This window comes from Pelophylax lessonae, assembly GCF_965119305.1.
Source record: "Pelophylax lessonae genome assembly, chromosome: 9".
NCBI lineage: Eukaryota > Metazoa > Chordata > Amphibia > Anura > Ranidae > Pelophylax > Pelophylax lessonae.
In genome coordinates, this window is record NC_138776.1 from 142365546 (window position 1) to 142384083 (window position 18538).

At 42.5% G+C, this 18538-nt stretch overlaps 1 protein-coding gene across 1 annotated transcript in view; it reads left to right on the forward strand.

Annotated features, from left to right (window-relative positions):
* Window positions 1–18538, forward strand: part of MICU1 (mitochondrial calcium uptake 1) — a 641385-nt gene that overhangs the window by 264691 nt on the left and 358156 nt on the right. The window lies entirely within an intron of this gene.

An 18538-nucleotide genomic window follows, 5' to 3' on the forward strand; every position in this document is an offset into this window, starting at 1 on the left:
GAAGATATTGTCTTGCCTTCGCTGTGCGCGAAGCCTAAACATCCAAAGGAGGTGAGACTACATTCTTTGGATGTTGTTCGGGCGATAAGGGTTTACCTTAAATCGACTGAGTCCTTTCGAAAGACGGACTCCTTGTTTGTTCTTCCAGAGGGTCCTCGGAAGGGCATGGCGGCGTCGGCCTCTACCATCGCCAAATGGATCAGGCAGACTATTGAACAGGCCTATGCTTTGCAGGGGAAGGTTCCCCCTGTGCCTGTGAAGGCGCACTCTACTAGATCTCTGAGTACGTCTTGGGCCTGTCGTCATGGGGCTTCTGTAGCCCAGGTGTGTAAGGCGGCGACCTGGTCGACCGTGCACACTTTCACAATATTCTACAAAGTAGATGTTCAGGCATCGGCGGATGCTTCCTTTGGCCGCAAGGTTCTTAGTGCGGCAATTCCCTAGGGTCCCTTGTTGGGGACCTCTGGCTGTTGGGATGAGTTTCTTATCCCCTGGTTATTTGTCTTTTCCTGGGTTGTTGCTCCTGTTGAGCAATTATTTTTTCCTGTAGCCCAGCTGGTTTCCTTCCTTTGGTAAGGTTCCTTTCTTTGATGCGGAGACTGCGTTGCCTTTCGGCGCGGATGCGTTTCCCACCCCTCATGTTTTGCACTGCTTTGGGACGTCCCCATATGTGACGAATATGAAGAGTCGGCGACTGTCGGAGGACGTAAGAGAAAACTGAATTTTTGTAAAATCTTACCTGTAAAATTCCTTTCTCTGAGTCCTCCGACAGTCGCCGCCCCCGCCCCTCTTTTGGGGTTTGGTTGTATACTCTACTGCTATTCCACTGAAACTGAGATATGGTTGCAGGAAGTAGGAGGGTATTGACTGAGGGGACCACCCCTTGAGGGTGGGATATGTTAAAAGCTTTAATGTTAACATATTCTGTTGCCTAGCTACTCCTTCGGAGCAAAGTCTAATACCCCATATGTGACGAATATGAAGAGGCGGCGACTGTCGGAGGACTCAGAGAAAGGAATTTTACAGGTAAGATTTTACAAAAATTACGTTTTTGTTTCTTACATCAGGGAACACAGAGCCATAAATCATAACGTATGGGTTATAGGCTCTGTCATTCACGTAAAGGTCACCTTTAGGTGAAGGACGCTGGCAACCAATCAGAAATGATGGCCCTCTATATAACCCCTCCCACACAGGAAGTACCTCCGTTTTTTCGCCAGCGTCTACAGGTGATGGTCACTGTGGAGAGTCTCCACTATTTTCTTAGTTTCTCTTCAAAAGAAGACCGAAGATTATGCTATTTACCCCGATCAAAGATCATTGAATTTAAGGGGTTAAGCTATCAGATCCATCCTAAACAGTCAGTGGACTAAAAAGATGGTACCTGAGCCTCAGAAAGCAGATACGAGGTTTTGCTGTAATGTTGTCCTTTTTAGGCGTTAGGATCTGGACCCTTGGAAATACCTAATCCCGAAGGCGCTCTGTGCAGGGTGCTCTACGGGTCCGAGTCCGTGGCCCCTCTTTTATATAGGGGACCTGGTCCTTGAAGGTCTCCAAGACAAAGCTCGCCGTGATCGGTAAAGATTGGATTCCTGTTTCAAAACAGAATCCTGCGGGTGGACTGGTGAGTGCATTTCAAAATATTTACTTATTCAGCAAATCTTAAGGTAAAAATTGCTGCCTTAATTGCCATAAAAAACTGTTCCTTTGCAAAGATAAGAGACCATGTGCCATATATATCACTCCATGAGACTATAAATGGTATTCTTATAAGTTACATCTTGTTGAGGCTGTTATGGGATTGTTTCAAAGCTTTGAGTTTAATCATTATTTCTTTGCCTATTGTTTCACATTGTGGTGTACCCTGAGCTGATCACCTCAATATTATCAGCTGTGACAAACAAGATTCAGCTTAAGCTGCTCTCACCCCATTTGTTTGTGTTGGCCCTAGCGAATAGGCACCTCTGCCTTGATCGTGTGTCTGTGGTGTAGGCCTATTCGGGCGCATGGGAATCTTTGCCTTTAAGTACAGGCGTACGCAGCATGGAGGGCGTGTTCTAACGCAATTGGCGTGCACACGTGGACGCCACGCCGCACATGCATAAATGGGTGTGTTCTGCAAGGAACTGTCTCCAACACACTAGCCTCTGTCACAGGCCGCAAGGGACACAGAGCAGCAGCAGTTGGGTCACTGTGGGTGAATGTTACTGGCACAAACAGGTCCTGTATCTGGGGATAATCAGTGCTGTGTGCATTAGGCTGTATAATCTTGGCACTAGCCTTGAGTACACTTCAAGATGGTACCTCAAGTTTGTATAGCTTTAAAGCAATGTCTGCCCGAAAAAAGGCCGGGGGGATGGGGGGGGGGGCGCACAGTTGGAAAAGGCCCTACGATGCTGCTGTCGGGCCTTGAAGGTTCTAGCCCGGTTTCCAGTGTCTCTACTCCTCCTGAAGTGCCAGAGGCATCTTGCCAATCGGAGCCATTGACGTTGTCATGCATAGTAGCTCCTCCTAGTACTTATGCCGCAACCTATGTCACTAAGGACGATTTGGCTGTGGCATTGGCCAGCCTTGAGGGTCGGATTGCTGGTATTGCAGCATCTCAAGGCAAGAAACGTGATATATCTCCCTCACCTGGGCCACCCCCTTGAGTCAATTCAGGATTGAAACAAAAATTCTCCTGCGCTCGGGTGGTATGTAATGAAGGGTAAGTGTTCTTATACGGTCTTGGTATGCACTGCTCTAGGTCTTGCTGCCCCCTCAGGACCAAGGGTATCCAAAATACACTGAAAGACAACAACAAAAGAAGGGCGCACCGACCTTGTGCATTACCACTAAAAAAGGTTTATTGTTTTTTTTTAGTGGTAAAGCACAAGGTTGGTGCGCCCTTCTTTTGTTGTTGTCTTTCAGTTCAGGATTGGGCAGAGGATGTGGAAGAAGTAACTGATGGTGACCTTATGGAAGATCAAGCTGAGGTTTCCACTTCTGGGGAGTCAGGGTCAGAGGAGTCTCTATCTACCTCTCAGACTCAGAGATTGTTTCTTCAGTCTCTTGCTAAAATGGTCCGGTCTGGATACATATTTCCTCCCCTAGAGACAGCTGAAGTCTTTTTCATCTTTAGGCTCATTGCGCCCTACTCATAGTTCTCAGATGTTTCCCATACATCCACTCTTTGAGCAAGAAATGTATAAAGATTGGGACCATCCTGATTGGATTTTTGTTCCTCCCAAAAGGTTTTCATTATTGTATCCTATGGAGGAAAAGTTTACTAAGAAGTGGAATATACCCTCTGTGGATGCTTCTATTTCTGCGGTTAACAAGAGTTTAACCTGTCCTGTTGATAATGCCCAGGTTTTTAAATATCCAGCAGATAAGACGTTGGAATCTTTATTTAAAGCCTCCTTTGTAGTTGCAGGTTCTGCGATACAGCTAGCAGTAGCAGCCATAGGAGTTTGTCATTCTTTGAAATACCGTATGAAACGAGTGGCCAAGACAGGTCCTGCTCAAGGAGAGTCTGTGGAAGATCTGTCAGATATACCTCGCACTTTGTTTTGCAGTGGATGCTTTTACGGACTCCATAAGGCAAAAGTCAGGATTTGCTCTGATATCAGTGCATATTCGCAGAATCCTTTGGTTAAAAAATTGGTCTGTGGTATTACCATGTAAAAAATGGATAACTATAGCCAAAAGATCTCGTGGGGGGGAGAATATGTTACTACCGGAAAAAAGGAAAAGCAGGCGTCGTCCTTTCAAAATCATTAGCACTTATAATACCAGTGCTTCTATTTCCAGACAGTGGCAACAGCCTCAACCATCTGGATCCGGAACCAAGCCTTCAGGGCGGAGGAGGCGCCCCCGCTCACGTGGGTGGGGGGGGGTTGCTGCGGCAGTTCTCAAAGGTTTGGGTGGAATCGATCCAAGACAACTGGGTTATCTCCACCATTTCACAGGGGTACAAACTGAAATTTCGGGTGTTCTGGTATCCCCAGTTTATAAGGTCAAGTTTACTGACAGATCCCCCAAAAAGGTCTCTTTCTGGCATTGGGGCAGCTGAAGGCTCAAAAAGTGATGAGAGGTTTCGGGCATAAAAAGAAAAGAAAAATGCCCATGGGACTTTAAATGAGGTGGGTACCATAGGCCATAAATACTACATTTTATTTTGTCATACAATAAAGAGATGACAGGATTGAAACGTAAAAATACAAGAAAGTATACATGTAGGTCCATAACAGTATCAATTGCATATTGGTACATAAACATCTTGAGGCTCAATGCATTCCGTAAGATTCGAATCACTTCAAGAGCAGATGCGTATTTGGTCTAGAAATATAATACAACATAGTATCAAAATACAATGCAATAATCATAAAATTTATTTTAAAATGGACCTAAAGGCGGATAAGTACTCACATCGGCTGAGCCAGGATGAGAGACCTGTGCAACCCCCAGGTAGCGGCCGCAAAAGCCTGGAGTTGGAGTGGAACAAACAGACAGCCTCCAAGGGGGGACATGTGGGAGATAAGTGTGGTATATCCAATGTGGGAAGATATTCCTTGTGCTCCATTGCGGGTTGCTGTAACAAATATATGTGTATATGCGTATATAAGAATATGTAAAAATAATGAAATAAGGTCATCTACTATATATAGTAATGGAGTAAAGGAGGTATCTGTGTAATATACATATAGTAGAGCACAAGCAGGAGTATGGAGCAAGAGATAACAAGATCAAAGATGTATAGTGAAACAGATGGAGACCAGGGAAGTGGAGGAAAAAGAAACAATAATACCAATAGAGAGTGTGGCAAAAAAAGTTGAGAGAGTGAGAAAAATATAGGGGTAGGAAAGTGTGAAATCCATAGGGAATAAATGAATATACCAGAGTGAGTGGAAGTCTGCCAAGGCATACAATTGTGAAGCCAGTGGTGTGGGAGGATTCTCCTAGGTGACTGAGTCTGCAGTTCCTGCCCAACATGGACGGGCGGGGCCACCTCCACATCGGCACCTGGGTGTTTTTCTTTTCTTTTTATGTACAAATAGGGATGGAGGTGTGTTACCTATAAAGCAGTCTCAGACCCTGCTCTTTTTTGAGAGGTTCCGGAGGACTAAAAGTTCAAGGGTTTTTACTCAAACCTGTTTGTAGTCCCCAAACTAAATGAGGATGTGAGACCTTTTCTTGATCTCAAAGCTTTAAACCAGTTTCTGAACTTTTGTACTTTCTGTATGGAGTCAATTCGTTTAGTCGTAGCCTCCCTGCAGGGAGAGGAATTTCTAGCATCCATAGACATCAAGGATGCATATCTTCATGTGCCTATATTCCGGGCTAATCAAAGGATTGTACGCTTTGCAATAGAGAACCATAATTTTCAGTTTGTGGCCCTGCCCTTCGGGCTAGCCACAGCTCCAAGAGTTTTCACAAAGATCCTAGCTCCAGTATTGGCTGTTCTAAGGTCCCGAGGGATATCCATAATAGGCTATCTGGACGATCTATTACTAATAGATTGATCGCCTTCGATTTTAAGCCAAAATTTCCATCAGACAGTACAGTTCCCAGAACGTCTGGGTTGGATACTGAACTTGGTAAAGTCAGCATTACAGCTGGTCCAGCGTCTGGAATATTTGGGTGGACTTTTGGACACAGCACAGGCAAAGATATTCTTGCCAGCAAACAAAGGTTGCATACTTGAAGAATCAGGTTAGGTCTGTAGTAAGGCTGAGATATCCTTCTTTACGTCTTTGCATGAGGTTATTGGGGAAGATGGTGTCTGCATTTGAGGCAATTCCCTATGCCCAATTCCATGCCAGACCCTTACAGAACAACATTCTGTCTGCCTGGACCAGAAAGGTTCAGTCTCTGGACCGATCCATGTGGTTGTTGACCAGAAATCTGGAGAAAGGGAAATCCTTTCTTCCAGTGACTTGGAAATTGGTTACTAGAGATGCCAGTCTCTCCAGCTGGGGAGCGGTTCTGGAGGAAGCCACTGTCCAGGGAAAATAGTCTTGGGTGGAGAAAAGTCTCCCCATCAACATTTTGGAAATTCGAGCAGTCAGTCAGTCTTTGAAATTCTGGACATCCAGGCTTCGGGATCACCCTGTCAGGGTACATTCCGACAATGCCACGGCTGTTGCTTATATCAACCATCAAGGAGGCACAAGGAGTTGGTCAGCCCAGAAAGAGGTGGACTTCATCCTCTCTTGTGCAGAGAAGTTTGTGCCCTGCCTGACAGTAGTTTTTATTCTGGGAGTAGAGAACTGGCAGGCAGACTTTTTGAGTCGTCAGCAGATGTTTCCGGAAGAATGGTCCTTACACCCCGAGATTTTTCAATGAAGAAATTTGTGTCCAGGACCAGGGATCCACTCGCACTTGGAGCGGATGCTTTGGGGACTCCTTCGGAGGAGTATTCCCTGATATATGCCTTTCCTCCGGTGCAGCTGATACCACATCTGTTGCGCAGAATCCAGCTAGAGGGGAAACCAGTAATCTCGGTAGCTCCGGCATGGCCAAGGAGGGTTTGGTTTGCACAAATCCAGAGATTGGCAGTGACGAGGCCTTGGGCCCTTCATCTCCGTCCGGACCTACTCTCTCAAGGTCCGATATTACACCCTGCTGTACAGTCTCTAAATTCGACGGCTTGGCTACTGAAGCCTTAATCTTGAAGGAGTGGGGTGTATCAGGCCCTGCAGTTCATACACTAATGAACGCTAGAAAACCAGTCTCTAGAAACATTTATTACAAAGTATGGAAATCCTACATTGCCTGGTGTGAGGTCGGGAAATGGCATCCCCGCAATTATATCATTGGAGAATTCTAGCTTTCCTTCAAGCAGAAGTAGATATGAAGTTAGCCTTGAGCACTATCAAAGGGCAGATTTCAGCCTTATCGGTTTTCTTCCAGGAACCGATCGCTTCCCATTCGTTGGTTCAGACCTTTGTCCAGGGATTGTTACATTTTCTTCCGCCTGTGAAGCCACCATTATGTCCTTGGGACTTAAATTTGGTGTTGACAGTTGTGTAAAAACAGCCTTTTGAGCATCTGGTGCAAGTTCCCCTGGTTCTTTTGACCAGAAAACTGGTCTTTTTGATTGCGATCACTTCAGCTAGAAGGGTATCAGAAATAGCAGCTCTTTCTTGTAAAGAGCCATTCTTGATATTTCATCAAGATAGGGTGATTATAGGTCCACACCCAGGTTTTTTTTGCCCAAGGTGCTGTCCGCCTTTCATTTGAATCAGAACATTATACTACCTTCCTTTTTTGCAGATCCTCACTCGGAGGAAAAGTTATTGCATTCTCTTGATGTAATGCATGCACTTAGTTTTATTTACAGGAAACAGCTCGGATTCGTAAGACAGAGAGCTTGTTTGTGCTGCCAGAAGGACCCAGAAAGGGGTTGACAGCATCTAAATCTGATTTCTTTTTCGATTCGCCAGGTTATTACCTAGGCGTTTGATTCAGTAAGGAAAGTTTCACCTTTTCCTGTAACGGCACATTCTACCAGAGGAGTAGGTGCCTCTTGGACATCGCCATCAAGCCTCTATGGCTCAGATTTGCAAGGCTGCGACCTGGTCGTCAGTGCATATGTTCACAAGTTTCTATCGAGTGGATGCTGGGACTCAGGAGGAATCTGCATTTGGCCGCAGTGTTCTACAGGCAGCGCTGTAATCCTTTTTTTGGGGTCAGATGGCAGTATTTTTTGGTGTTCCCCTCCCCTCAGATGCATTGCTTTGGGACATCCCATACATTATGATTTATGGCTCTGTGTCCCGTGATGTATGAAAAGAAAAATAGATTTTTTTTAATACAGACTTACCTGTAAAATCCATTTCTTGAAGTACATCACAGGACACAGAGGTCCCTCCCCTCTTTTATGAGGTCTGTATTGCTTGCTACAAAACTGAGGTACTTCCTGTGTAGGAGGGGTTATATAGGGGGGTATCAATTCTGATTGGTTGCCAGTGTCCTTCACCTAAAGGTTGCTATATAACCAATAAATTATGGCTCTGTGTCCCGTGATGTACTTCAAGAAATAGATTTTACAGGTAAGTCTGTATTAAAATCCATTTTTTTCCGTACCCTGCAAGGTAATGTCATAATGTGCTAGTAGTATTCATCGCATACTAGCACATTGTTAAAGTTACCTTAAAATGAAGCCCTACCAACAATGAGCTGTTAGAGCTGCAGGCAATCCCATCTTCACCTGTCTTGCTTCCGGGTTTGTGGACTCCAGGTCTGTGACCGTTTACGGCACAGGGCTCTGAAGGAACGGCACGGGTGGCCATTCCTTCACAGCGCATGCGCCAGTAATGTCATTGGCTGCATGTTTAGTCAATATCTCCTAAACTTTACACTACCTGTAGGTAAGCCTATAATAAGGATTACCTATAGGTAAAAGTCAGAGATGGAAGTTTACTTCCACTTTAAGATTCATAGTCATTTTATTAACTTTAATGTTTAAAGCTGACTTCCAGGTATGACTATTTTTCCATAGTTGCATTGATCAAGCTTGGATCAATGTACCTATGCATATGCATACGATTCCTGTGGAAGCTGGTAATGACTGTAGTAAGCTGCCCTGCTGCTTTCTAAATTCCGTAAGTTGCTTATTCAATACAAGTGTTGTTCAAAGAATTCTTTGCATGTTCTCAATGTGTTCTCTAATTGGACAAGGTAGGTCACGATCTTCATCTTGTCCAGTTGGAGAATGCTTTGCGGCCTTTGTGAAATGCAAAATGTTCTCCGACTGGAACCTGTTCTGAGCAAACAACCCCCTGTGTTAACTAGCAGCACAGCAGTCACTTGGCTTTGGGCCTAGAAACTAGGAACAATCACTGTAGTAGTGATTTCTGACACTGATATACATCGTCCACAGTGATTGGCCAGGGTATGGCTTATGCATAGTCACAATGGTCCAAGTTGGACCAGTATAACTATGTATAATTAGCAATACCTGGCATTCCGCTTTAACTATGTTTTATTAACTTTCTTGTGGATGACTATATAAGGCGTTTTTAATTACTTCCTACACAAAATGTCCTTGTCCCCACTTGGGAAGATTTAACCTTCTTTTTGTCCTGGTGACCATTGCTATCAAGACAAAAAGTGTGTGTGTGGGGGGGGCCAGGGGGTCTTCATTGGGGTCTCACCCTGGCTGCAGTTCGTTGTCATAACCTACTTGAGTGGGCAAATGCTCACATTTGATGGTGTCTGGCACTTTGAAGAGGTGTTCTCTTCAAAGATGAATCCCTGTTTTCACTGTACCGGGCAGATGGCAGACAGCGTGTATGGCATCGTGTGGGTGAGGGTTTTGCTGATGTCAACGTTGTGGTTCAAGTGGCCCATGGTGGCAGTGGGGTTATGGTATGGGCAGGCGGGATGGACAACGAACACAGGTGCATTTTTATTGATGGCATTTTGAATGTACAGAGATATATCATGACGAGATCCTGAGGCCCACTGTTGTGCCATTCATCCACAACATAACCTCATGTTGCAGCATGATAATGTACGGCCCCATGTTGCTAAGATCTGTACACAATTCCTGGAAGCCAAAAACATCCCAGTTCTTGCATGGCCAGCATAATCACCTAACATGTCATCCATTGAGCATGTTTGGAATGCTCTGGATCGGCGTAAAAGACAGCATGTTCCAGGTCCTGCCAATATCCAGCAACTTCGCACAGCCATTGAAGAGGAGTGGACCAATATTCCACAGGCCACAATCAGCATCCTGATCAACTCCATGTGAAGGAGATGTGCTGCACTGCGTGAGGCAAATGGTGGTCACACCAGATACTGATTGGTTTTCAGGACCCCCCCGTGCAGTAAGACTGCACATTTTAGAGTGGCCTTTATTGTGGCCAGCCTAGGGTACACCTGTGCAATAATCATGCTGACTAATCAGAATCTTGATATGCCACACCTGTGAGCTGGATGGATTATCTCGGCAAAGTAGAAGTGCTCATTAACACAGATTTGGCCAGATTTGTGAACAATTTTGAGAAATAGGCCTTTTGTGTACATAGAAAAAGTCTTAGATCTTTGAGTTCAGCTCATGAAAATGGGGGCTAAAACAAAAGTGGTGCGTTTTTTTATAATTTAGTTTAGTGTACAATTGCAGCTCAAGTCATATTGCAATTGAATGTTATTAAAAATTGCCTTTCCTTTTCAATCTGCAGTTCTGTAATTTTTCTGAAGAATTAATGAGCCAATCACACAAGAAGGAAATGTTTCTGGAGAGCTTCCTGTACACATTGTGTGTACAGAACACCATCAGGTAGCCATATTGCATTTCTGTAAAATGCAATGCAATATTGCTACCTGAAGGTGCTTTGTACACAAAATGTGTTCAGGACGCTCTCCAGAAACATAATTTCCTGCTTGTGTGATTGGCTCATTAAATTTTCTTTTTCAGTAAGACTTCTGGAAAAATCATTGAACCAATTACACAAGCTGGAAATTATGATTCCGAAGAGCATCCTGTACACCTTCTATGTACAGAACACCATCAGGTAGCCATATTGCATTTTTTAAAATGCAATGCAAAATGGCTAACTGATGGTGTTCTGTACACAGAATGTGTACAGAACGCCCTCCAGAAACATTTTCTTCTTGTGTGATAGGCTCATTGATTTTTCCAGAAGTCTACACTAAGATACAAGTCCGATATCAGGCATCCCCTGCAACACAAAATGCTTTTTTTGTGGGAGATACTCACAATAGGAAATCACTGCTAAAGGGATGCAGACCCTGCAGTTTTCCTCATTAAAGCCCTGCAGGTGCTGAAGGTGATAATTATGAAACCACTCTCATTAGATTCACTTACCATATGGGCAGACAACCCCACAGGGATTTCTTCAGAATAACAAAAGGTAGGACTTTGCAACAAAGTTTGTTAAAATCCTTGTTATATGCCTAGATCACCCAGAGGGGAAGGTTTTTTTTTTCTCCACAAAAGTGGAGTTAATCTTTTTAAAAAAAAAAAAAAGTCACAACAGGTATTCTGCAGATACAGACTGTACTATGCACAATGTGAAATAAGAAGGTGAAAGGTGATGACAGATCTTAGATTAGCCCTGCAGAGTGATAGAGAAGCTAACTTCTCCTCTAATTGGAATCATTCAAAGCTGGTCTCCTCTAATGCTTTACTTCACACCTACACATTTTACATAGAACACATCTATCTAGTTGTTAGTGAATAATGGTCAGTTTGCGCTAACTGTGCTGTTAACGACATCACTAGCTTCCTGTCGGCAAATAACCCTGTTCGTGCGGAGTGTACTGCAATCACATATCACAACAAAAATGTTATTTTTTTTTTATTAACTGCAGTTCATATATCACTGGAAACAAACTGAATACGGTGAGAACCTTTTCTATTTAGCAATTTAAGTAATGAGAACTATTTGTGCATCTGATATACAGATAATACAGTATGACAGAGGATTGACATCTGTCTACAAACATATAATTGGAGTACTGGATTGTCTGTTGCATAAAGAATCTGTCAGAGTGCACTATAAATCAATCTTTTTTAAGAACCAGTAAACATAAGAATAGAAAATTGCTTCTGAAAAAAAGCTATTGATAAAATTTACAATTTTAGTTAAAACATTCCAGGAGCTTGAAAATATATGTGGAATAATTGTTTAAGTTGGGTGACCGATACATTGCTGGACATAAGCAAGCAAGGCCCAATAATATGAAAAGGTAGTTTGCTTTCAGCTACCCAGAAAATGTCACTGACAAGTAAAATATCCAAATTTAGCACAAATATTTACATATGCACATGTAAATGTTATTAATGCCTTTTTTTGTAAAGAACAAGAACTTAAATTGGTTGTAAAGCTTCAGGTTTATTATTTTTATTAAAAAAAACAAAAAAAAAAAAAAAACATTGCCAATAGTTATGCACTGAGCAGCCTAGATCCTCTTCATCTGGGGTTCCCCTGCTGGCGCTCCAAGCCTCTCCTCTTCATCGGGTGCCCCCATGGAAAGCCGTTTTCCATGGGGGCACCCGTGCGGGTTTGCTCCCAAGTCCCCCTGCTGCATATATTGAAACAGACAGTGGGACTTAGCCCCCCCCCCGCCTCCAAATTTGATTGACAGCAGCGGGAGCTACTGCTGCTATTAATCTGTCCAATAAGAGGAGAGATAGCGGCTGGAGAAGGAAGAAGCAGGAATTGAAACTTTAGTCCGAAAATTAAGATTCAAAAAAAGTAAAGGCTATTTTAAAACAAATAACAAACATGTCATACTTCCCTGCTCTGTGTAATAGTTTTGCACAGAGATGCCCTGATCCTCCTCTTCTCCCAGCACTGCTTGCTAAGAGGGCACTAATGCATGCTTGCTCATGCAACCTGCACAGAAAAAAACAACGGCAACACCCACCAAAAATGCGTCGCTCTCACAGTGCCACATAGGCTGGGTTTGCATCTGCGGGTTTCTAAATGCATGGCAACCCGAACAGAAAACACACATTTTGCTGTGCCTTTCTAAAATGCGCAACAATGCACATCACAGTTTCTATTTAGGCTGCGTTCTCATCTGCGCGTTTCTGAATGCGTAACAACCCGCAAGAAAACGCACGCTTTGTCGTGTGTTTCAAAAATGTGTGGCAAGTGCATGATGTTTGCGTTACCATTCATTCAAATCTGCACATTTCCAAATGCACAGAGATACACAAGAAAATGCATGGTATGCTTGTGTTAATTTTCTTTTGCATCTGCGCAATTCAGAATGCATGGCAACCCACACGAAAATGTACACCATGCCATACTTTTCAAAAATGCACAACAATGCTCATCGTGCTTGTGTTACTATTCGTTTGCATCTGCGCATTTCTGAATACACAGCAAACCGCAAGAAAATATATGCTTACTGTGCTTTTAGAAAACGCGCAGTGTGCTTGAACTACCATTCGTTCACATCTGCGTGTGCCCAAATGCACAGCAAGCCGAAAGAAATTTTGCCATGTGTTTTGGAAACTTGTAGCAATGTGTGTCATGCTTGTGTTACCATATAGGCTACATTCGCATCTGCGCATTTCCAAACCTGTGCTTTGCTGTGCATTTAGAAAACAAGCGGCAATGCACATCGTGGTCGGGTTACCATTCATTCACATCTGTGAGTTTTCGAATGCTGTGCAATCTGCAAGAAAAAGCATGCATTTTCAATGTGATAGTCTGTAATAGTCGTGCTGGAAGTAACCTGACTTTCACGTGGTGCTTGGTGAACCAGGGCTGTCTATTCATCCCTCCCAGCATCAGTACAACTATCTTTCCCAGAAAGCTGTGTAAATTATATGCAGTGCTTTCCTTTTTTTAAATAATGCTAGGATCTGTGAGGTGGGACTTGGGAGGTTTAGACTCTTCCTGTAGGTGTGACTGGGTGGGACTGAATGCTAATTAGGATGTATTCCATCCCACCCACCATCAGAGCTATGAAGGTAGTTATATTATTTCCACAGTCTGAGGGGTGTGTTTTAGGCTAGGGATGCAGCAGGGGTGTGTTTTAGGCTAGGGATGTAGCAGGAAGTGGCTATGGAAGGCATTCTGTTTACATTAGGCAATACAGACTGTCACATGGTACAAAGCCACAACTTAAATCCAGAATATCAGAGGATCTACAGACAACAGAGAAACTGGGTACAGAGATATGATCTATGCTGGGACTGATCATTCCATTCACTTCTAGTGAAAAGAAAGTTGAATTTTAGCTTTAAGGTGACAATCCTTAGGGCTTTAGAACAATTTTAAGCCTTTGGTTTGTTAGCCCTTTGGGCTTGATCACAAAAAAAAAAAAAAAAGGTAATGCTCTGTAACCACACCTTCACAGCACTTGGAGAATGTATGGCCTGTCACTGAAGCATTGATATTGGCAGAAATAATCGAGAAATAGGACATAGTAGCTCCAGCCACTTTCTGTTTGTACAGAGCAGACATGTGATAACACCATTTGCCTATTTGTTTAGGCAAAAGCAGCAAGTCAGCCAGCAATACTAACAGTGCCAAGCAAGAGCAGAGGCATTAATCATTATTGCCAGCGGCAAATCTTTTTATTTCGGCTGTTGAGCTGGACCAAGTCAAGTGTTGAAGAGATAAAAGTATACAAATTAATCTTGCAGAAAATTAACAAAATTGTCTATCACACCACAACCCAACTACTCCACAAAGTACATCATTTTCCCTACATCACTTCCCCTTTAAGCCCTTTACACTAGAAAAACAACACTTCTATGGGCAATTATCAAGCATTCCTGAAGAATTTTCAACGCTTCATAAACACAATTGAAAATGTGTCTTAAACACATCATAAATGCTATAAGGTCATTAAAGAGCATTGCCTCTTTCTTCATAATCAACAGACATGTAAACAAGCCCTTAATCAGAGCACTGGTGTAGATTTATTCTTTAGGCCCCTTTCACACATGCTGTCCGTTTGTCCGTTTTTCATCCATCCGTTGACGGATGAAAAATGGACATCAATGTATCTCTATGTAAAAACGGATGATCATCAGTTAACATCCGTTTTCATCCGCTTCCGTCAATGTCCGTTTTTTTGAAAGGATGAATGCCCTATTTTTCATCCGTCCAAAAAACGGACAACGGATGAAAAACGGATGACAACGGGTGAAAAACGGATGAAAAACAGATGAAAAATGGATGAAAAACTGATACATTTTGGCGTGACTGAACTGATGAACTGAACGGACCGTATGTGTGAAAGGGGCCTTAAAGCGTGACTCCACTGCAAGGATTTTTACAAACTTTGTAGCAGATTCCTGCCTTTTTAGTTTTTTTTTTTTTTTTAAGAAATCCCTGTTTGTTCCTCTATGCCCCTGTTCTGAATGAGTCTAATGGGAGTGGTTTCATCATTATCAATCAGCTGCTCTAATTAGGAAAACTGCTGGGTCTGTATCCCTTTTTAGATGTGATTTCCTGTTGGGAGTGACATTTTTGTTGCAGGGGATGCCAAAAATCTGACTTGTATCTTAGTGAAGACTAATGGGAAAATCAGTGAGCCGATCACACAAGCAGGAAATTGTTTCGGGGGGGGGGTGGGCACATTCTGTGTACAGAAAACCTCTAGGTAGCCATAATGCATTGCATTTTACAGAAAATTAGAGCTGTAGATGGAAAAGTAATTTTTAAAACCATTTAATTACAATATGACCTGTGTCTCAATTGTATATGCTATATTAATTTTTTTTCCATAAAAGTGGAGATAACCTTTAAATCTAACCATTGCAATTCCTTTTTTTTTTTTCTTATTTTCTCAAACTATTGCAGTGTAGTAATGCATTCCTTCAATAATTTAAAACATGTCATTTGTAATATTCATTGCAAGCTAAAGATTTTGGTACAGTATTGACAAGTTAACTGATGGACCAAACTTGTTGAACTTGGTCACATAAAATTACACCAGTAAATGCAACCAGTAAGTTCCTGAATATGACTTGGTATTAGCATTCAGGGCCCATTCACATGGCTTAAATTTCCTTACTTTGTTTGAGCTGCAGTTCTTTGTGAGTTTTCTCTCCAGCACAGTGCCTAGTGTGCATTGCAGCGCACTGCATTCTGAGGGGCATGTACCCATAGAAATTCCAAGTGTTGGGGGGGAATCAGGGTCAGTCAGGTGTGCTGCATGTACGTTTAGGGACAAGGAAGATCCTGAGGGGGTAAGCTCATCAGTCTGATACTCCCTACTTATCCAAATGCAGTCTGGGTTCAGGGCTGGCTTTTTTTTTTTTTTTTTTTAAATATCTTTTTTTATTGGTATATTTAAACACAAGAACAATAACACAATCACAACAAGGGTGGTGCAAAAGATTTGTTGTACAAGGCACATGAAAAACAATCGAAACGCTGTCGCCCACAGGGCAAATAGGAAGGCACAAGATGAGCACATTAGGCCCTCACACAAGAAGTAGAGGCAACAGGGCTGGCTGTTTAATTTTTTAATGAATATGTTACAGAAGGTGATTATTTGTATTTGTTTGAAGTTATTTTTCGAGGTTATGTTTGTACTGTTACATGTTGCATAAAGACTGTGTGTAATACTTAGCACTTGAATTGCGAAAGGTAAAGGCTTCTGCTTTATGAGCCTCTTGTTAATGCTGCTACAGGGAACAGGGATGGTAAAGATAGTTGTCTGCCTATATATTACTGTGTAAGTTTTAGGCGGTTGTAAAAAAAATGCTGTTAATAAGCATGCTTTCAGAAATATAAGTGTTAATAGTTTATTTTTTTTATCAGTTAACAAAATGGAAACTAAATAAACGTAAGAGAAATCCAAATCAAATTGATGTTTGGTGTGACCACCCTTTGCCTTCCAAACCACATCAATTCTTTTAGGTTTAGGTTAGTTATTATTTGGCTGGAATGCTACTTTAAAATGGTTGTAAATTCAAATGGCCAAAACTGATTTATCCTCCACACTTTTGCTATTTTAATATATATTTAATATTTAGCAATTTGTTTGTGTTTTTGTAATGATAAATATATTTTTCCTGTGCTCTTATTGATGATCACGTGTCCTCTTCACCCCGGTCTAAGTGAGCCATGTGGGAGGGGCTGAGATTCCCTGCTCTCTCACAATAATACACTGTAAGGCATTGCAGCTTCAGGGGGAGGAGCAGCTTTAGACAAACAGTACAGCCAGTGAAGGCTAGAGAGGGGTGGAGAGTGGAGGAGATCGTGTTCCCACTGAACACTACAAAGCTGACAGGGAGAGGGAGGGGAGGTGCACAGGGGATATCGCAACGACGGAGGCATGTAAGCTGACCACGATTTCATGGATCAGCAGCCATGATAAACGTCATCTCACAGAGTGGACGTCAGGACCAGGCAGGATTACCAGGTACTTTAGAAGATACAAAGGGACAATTGACAATGCAAAAGCACTATGCTATAGCTTGTGCCTCAAAGGGACAGGAGCATGATTTATTTTATTTTTTTTGGGGGGGGGTTACAACCACTTTAAGCTGTAAGGCCCCTTTCACACGAGCGATCCGATCAGTTCCGCCTGTCAGTTTTTTAGGCGTATCTGATCGGATCCCCCATGCATCCCTATGGGACAGCGGATGTCAGCACCCGCTGCCATCCGCATCCGATCCTGTCCATGAAATCCGGACGGATGGAAACCCTATTTTCCATCCGTCCAGGGGATCGGATCGGATGAGAGTGGACAGGCGGTCCGCTCTCATTCGATTCCCCATAGAGATGCATGGGGCTCTGACATTTCCCTCTCCGCACACAGAGCGGAGAGGGAGATGTCACCTGCCTGCTCAGCGGGGATCTGTGTTTACGATCCCCTGCTGAGCAGACCGTGTGAAAGAGCCCTAAATGAACTTTACAACAAGCCCTCACCGCTCTCTATTGCAAGTCGGTTTTAGTCAGTTTCTCAGCCCTGCTTCCTTTCTGTATTTTATATAAAAAAGACAGGGAGGATGCCAAGTCATTTCTTTGAGAAGCAGCAGGGAGCGGTGGGCTAAGAAAGGTACTTCTGCTGGAATATTTGAGAATTAATTGCTCCAGAGTAGTTGGCGCTACAAAGAACAGTAGGGATTTGTTTAAAAGTTAATTTATAACTTTTTGAGATTAGGTAAATACTTCAGTTTCCATATCCTGGCCACAGGTTCATTTCAAAATTAGTAATTAGAATGGCTAAAACCAGTCTAAATTTGGAACACGTAACAAGAATTTGTTCTGTGTTTATTTTGTGGTTATTGCATACAACATGTATGCACAGATAGCAAAAAATTTATGTGATGTCAATAAAACCATGCTAAGTTCAAATACTTGTGTCATCCATGATATAGTAAGGCTTATTTAAAAAAAAAATGTACATGTGTAAATTTGTGAATTTGCCTTTGGCTACAGTAACTTTAATCAATTTGGTGGTAGCTAACACAGTCGCCTGTGAAACAGAGCCATCTGGTCTACACAGCTGTAACCATAGCAAATTTATTATGTAAACCGACTTGTGTGTGTATATTATTTCTGATATTGTGTCATTATTCACTTTGTACATGTTTAACCAATTGTCTTTCCTTTATCTTGTATATGATTGGATCTTCGCTAGACAGAGGTAACCAGTGGGCACAGCAAAGTCTATGGTCTGGGCCCTAGTGTGGTGTTGTCCTCCCCCCCCCCTCTCGTGTTCTTCTATTGGATATCTCTGTGCCTGTTCACAAATCCTGCTCTGGCAAATGCATGACCTTTCATTTTTTTGTTTGCAAGAAATTTTTTACTTTGGTAGACCTTTTTCTTGTATATACAGTGTGTTTTCTAAATAAATATGTGTACACCTAGATTTTTTGTTTGAAACTACCGTTGTAATTGTAAGTAGCATTCATAAAATTTCTAATCTGTAGTGCTCTTTCAGCTTTTTTGAAGCTTTTGGAATATCTTTTCTTAATATGCCCAAACAATATGATAAAAAAAAACAGGCAAAAAAGTGTGCTCCCTTTTGACTATGGGAGCATTTCCAGCTGTAGAAATGTGAATTTTATAATGTACATGCCATGGAAGGCAATCAAATA